This window comes from Pinus tabuliformis, chromosome 3_1, assembly GCF_031772625.1.
Source record: "Pinus tabuliformis cultivar Carrire ecotype Pingquan chromosome 3_1, CPIR1, whole genome shotgun sequence".
NCBI lineage: Eukaryota > Viridiplantae > Streptophyta > Pinopsida > Pinales > Pinaceae > Pinus > Pinus tabuliformis.
In genome coordinates this window covers 746,640,027-746,645,525 of record NC_142301.1, presented here as the reverse complement: position 1 = coordinate 746,645,525, position 5,499 = coordinate 746,640,027, and positions in this window count along the sequence as shown.

Genomic DNA, 5,499 nt, shown 5'->3' with positions numbered 1-5,499 from the left:
AGGGAAATATTGAAAGGCACAAAGAAAGGCTAGTTGTCAAAGGATACAAGCAATAGCATGGAAGAGATTACGCGGAGACATTCGCGCTAGTCGTGTGAATGGAGACAATGCACGCAGTTGTGGCAATTGTCGCGTAACACAAATGGAGAGTGTATCAAATGGATGTAAAATCAACATTCTTAAATGGAGTGTTGAAAGAGGAAGTATATGTCGCGCAACTACCTAGTTACGAGATTGAAGGCCAAGAAGACAAAGTATATCAGTTGAGGAAAGCTCTTTATGGGTTGAAGCAAGCACCGCGCGCATGGTATAACAGGATAGATGCTTACTTGTTGGACAATGGTTTTGACAAATGTGATGGTGAGCCTACTCTCTACATCAAAGAGAGTGAAGGTAAGATTCTCATTGTCGTCTTATATGTAGATGATTTGATTTTTACAAGCAGTGATGATTTCCTCATCGTTGATTTCAAACAAGTCATGAAGAGTGAATTTGAAATGACTGACTTGGGATTGTTAAGATATTTTTTGGGCATAGAAGTGAAGAAAACATAAAATGACATTTTTATCTCTCAAGCAAAGTATGTGGCAGAAATTTTGGAGAGGTTTAAAATGTAGAACAACAAGTCTGCACCAACTCCAATTGTCATAGGGTTGAAGTTGAGCAAAGAAGATTGCAGCAGCAATGTCAATCCAACATTATACAAAAGTATGATAGACAGCTTGATGTATTTGACTGCCATTAGGCCAGATATAATGTATGCAGTAAGTTTGGTGTCAAGGTTCATGGAGACACCCAAGGAGACACATTGGCAAGCAACGAAAAGGATTCTGAGGTATGTCAATGGGACAAAACAGTATGGTGTTTTGTACACAGCAACAAGTGATTTCAGGTTGGTTGGTTACACTGACAGTGATTAGGCAGGCATCATCGATGATAGAAAAAGCACATCAGGATATGTTTTTCATTTGGGTTCTGGAGCCATTTCATGGACCTCCAAGAAGCAACTAATAGTTTCAATGTCAACATCAGAAGCTGAATATGTCGCAGCAACAAAAACAATGTGTCAGGCAATTTGGATGAGAAGGATGTTGAGGGATCTTCATCATGACCAAGAGGGTGTGACAACTATTCTCTACGACAACACCTCAGCAATTACATTGTCAAAGAATTCTTTCTTGCACAAGAGGACCAAGCATATTGATGCTAAATATCATTTTATTAGAGAGTTGATTAACAGTGATGAAATTGTGTTGCAACACTGCAGGTCACAGGAACAATTTGCTGACATCTTCACAAAGCCATTGACATGTGAAAGTTTTGTTTATCTCAGATACTAATTGGGAATTGTAAATGGTAGCAATTGTGATTAAAGGGGAGTGTTGGAAATAATAATCCCAACCACTACAATAAACAGCATGACAACAACAATACTTGTCGCACGTATTTTTTGCAAGTTGTGTCTTTGTTTGAAGATGGAAGGACTGAAGCCAAACGTGAACCATTCTGACACAAAAACATCATATGTCATGAATTAAATGTAAAATTGTATGTTGAGTTATATATGAATGTAAAATTCATTTTGTAATGGGTTAGAGAATTAAATATATATATGAATGTAAAATTCATTTTGTAATGGGTTAGAGAGTAAGAGGTTAGAAAGAAAGAGAGCACATGTCTCTAGGGAGAATATGGTGGAGCAAATTTTGGTGGGCGCGTGAAGAGAACAGCTACAGTATTTTACTGTGTGTTATTTTCTGTGAAATTTTAGTTTTTACTTAGTGAATGCCGCAACCTATTTTACTGTGTGTTATTCTCCGTGAAATTTTAGTTTTTACTTAGTGAATGAGCCGCAACCTATTTTACTGTGTGTTATTCTTCATGAAATTTTAGTTTTTACTTAGTGAATGAGCCGCAGCCTCATGTGAATGTATTTTTATGTTTTAAAATATAATACTAAGTTTTTATTGTGTTGCTCCAAACATACTTTGTCATTTTTGTAGTGAGTAAATATTATTCATAAGTCTCTCAAATAGCTCCACGGTGCTCGAAATCCAAGTTTGTGAAATAGCTTTCAAGTTTGTGAAGTAGATTCGTGGTGCGCGAAGGTCGCTGTGCAAAAACAGCTCTGCAGTGTGCGAAGTGAAAGTCAAAGACCTCTGCCCCTTTGTGAAAATTAAATTTACTAATATTTCTAACAGAGTAACGTGATATATATATATATATATATATAAAAAATCAAACTCGTTTGTGGCACTCTTGGGGGATATACATCCCTAGTTCTCAAGGAATCTCCTAGATCTATTACTTTTGTCTATTTAGCCAAGACATTTCAGATTTGCTATTTCGATGGGGCATGAGCTGGAGGACGTTGTGGAGTTTTTTTTCATATTAATCTTGCTACAATCTATAGTTTTAGATGTTTTGGAGGTAAGGGGACCATTGTAGGGTTGAAATGTTGGCTTTATAGGGTGCATTACAAGTGGTTGTGGCTCAACATTGACAAGATTTTGGTGGTTGGAGACCCTCCACTATGAAATGGTTTAAAAAAAATGACTTGGAGGTCCCCTCTCTTTGCATCAGGATGTAGAGGGTTCAAGTTTTAAAGTCTCTTTTTTATGAGATATCCTTCCAACTTATCTATAGAAAACAAAACTCTAAAACCAATGCTTTCTCTAAAAGTTTTCTGTCTAGCATGTGCATTTTGAGTTGGCATATGCCTTTTGACCAGGTTATGGAGAGAGCAATTAGAAGTCATGGTTCTTTTGAGATTTTCTAAAATTAAACTTAGATGACGGGCTTCAATAATCCAAGGCCTTCATAGGAAAATCATGAATAATATAATCTTACTGCTGAGAGTGGCTGTATTGACATCATAACCTTTGCTTCTAATAGAATCCAAGCCCTAATTTCAAAGAATGCAAAAAACATCAAGCAAATGATATTACAGTTTTTAAGAAGAGTAACGTGATAGTCATATATAAATATACACGATCAAACTCATTCCTCTCTTAGCATTGTTGCACACTTACGATATAGGTTCCTGGTTCTCAAGGAATCTCCTGGCTTTATTACTTTTGTCTACTTAGCCAACACATTTTGGATGTGCTATTACGATGGGACATGAGCTGGAGGGTGAGGGCGTTGTGGAGTTTTTTTTAATATTAATCGTGCTACAATCTATAGTTTTAGATGGTTTGGAGGCATACGGGACAATTGTAGGGCTGAAATGTTGGTTTTATGGGGTGCTTTACAAGTGGTTATGAGGCGCAACATTGACAAGATTTCGGTGATTGGGGACTCTCATGACGATTAGATGGATTCAAGAAAGAAATGTAGATCCCTGTAGGTCAGTCCCACGTCCATTATAGGTCATCCAATCAAGTTTTGTTCCAAATGTGTGTGTATATTTTCTCCAAATTAAACAAGTTGTAATGTTATTAAGATATAAAATTACATATAATAGAATCTAGATGTCATGCATAATATGTTTTTGGTATAGCCCCCCCCTATGATTCTTCGGAATGCTAGAATGTTATGAAACCAGTTCACAAAAAGATAGAAAAGATATATTAAAGTATTAGAATTCAACCTCTTCGAGGGGGCAACCTTCTTTGCATTACACAAATGAACAATTCTTGGATGATACAAATGCCAAAACCTCCTTTCTATATATAGGAGTCTAAGGGGTCACAATATAACCAAGCTGACCTAACAATAATAATATAAAGGCACAAAAATAACAATTGTGGGATTCTATGGGGCACAATAATAACAATAAGGGATACAATGACAATAGTAATGGGGCAATAACTAGTATTATAGGGACATAACATGACCCTCTCCTTCAAAAAAGTGTTGTCCTCAACACTTGAGTAGTTCTAGATGCTTCTGTATAAAATTCTCATCCTTCCATGTGGAATCTTCAACGGGTAAGTTCTTCCACTTGATGAGATACTCTGAAATTGATCGATTTCGTAGCTTTCGAGTTCTTGTTTCTTTGACAGCGTCAGGTTCCAATATGATTTTTCCTTCCTCGTTAAGTTCTGGAGATATTGCTTGAACTAGAACCTTGTCACCTATAACCTTCTTTAAGCATGAAACATGGAAAACTGGGTGCACTTGGGAAGTTGCAGGAAGCTCGAATTTGTATGCCATAGTACCTATATTTTTGCAACACCTTGTACAAACCATAATACTTTGGTGATAATTTATTATCCTTCTTAGCTTTCTTGAGGGACATTTGTTTATATGGTTGTAGCTGTAGGAATACCCAATCAACTACATCAAAATTTCTTTTGTTGCGATGTTGATCTGTCTATTGTTTCATTCTATTCTGCGCCAAGGTGAGGTTATCCTTTAAGAGTTGGATAAATTGTTGCTGATGCTCGATGTGATCTTCTACAGCTTGAACCTTAGATTTCTCTCTTAAATATGATGTGATGGATGGTGGATGATATCCATAAAGTGCCATAAATGGGGTCATTTTTGTTGCAGTATGGTTATACCACCATTCAGCCAGAGGAAACCATTTGACCCATTGTGTTTGTTTATCACATACAAAGCAACAAAGATATCCTTGCAAACATTTGTTTACTATCTTAGTTTTCCCATCAGATTGAGGATGAAAAGATGAGATATGATCTAACTGAGTACCAAGACAAGAAAATAATTCTGCCCAAAAATTACCAGTGAAAATGGGTTCTCTTTCACTTACAATAATCTTTGGGTTTCCATGTAGCTTTTGAATTATTTCCATAAATGCAGTAGAAACTGTACTCGCTTTAAATGGATGAGATAATGCATAAAAGTGTGCATACTTGGTAAGTCTTTCAACTACCATCATGATAACACTCTTTCCTTCGGACTTGGGTAAACCTATGATAAAATCCATTGAAACTTGCTCCCAACATTGGCATGGAATCGATAAAGGTTTTAATAGTCTTGGGGTCTTAGTTGTTTCAACTTTATTTTGTTGGAAAACCTTGTGGTAGATTTTTAGAAATCCTGAGTGCCCTCCTAAGGGAGAGGTGTGCAATTCCATAAGAATCTTTTGTTTGAGTCGGGAATTCTTACATAGGTATAACCAATCCTTGTACTATAACAAATCATTTTTCCAGCTAAATGTATCAGATGTACTAGGATCTTGTTGTATCTTTTGAATGAGTGCCCACACTCATCATCATTCTTCCATTCTTCCCTTGCTTCATTTATCCAATTTGGTTGGATAATAGAAACAACACAAAGAAATGCTTCCACATCCTCATCCTTTCTTGAGAGTGCATCTGCCACAACATTTTGCTTCCCTTTTTTGTAGATGATTTCAAAGCCATAGCCCAACATTTTTGTGACCCATTTTTGTTGCTCTTCTAAATATAACCTTTGTTCTAAAATGTATTTAAGGGTATCATGGTCTGTTTTTACCTTGAAGTGTCTTCCCATTAGGTAAGGTCACCATTTCTTAAGTGCATGTAGTATTGCTAGCATTTCCTTCTCATG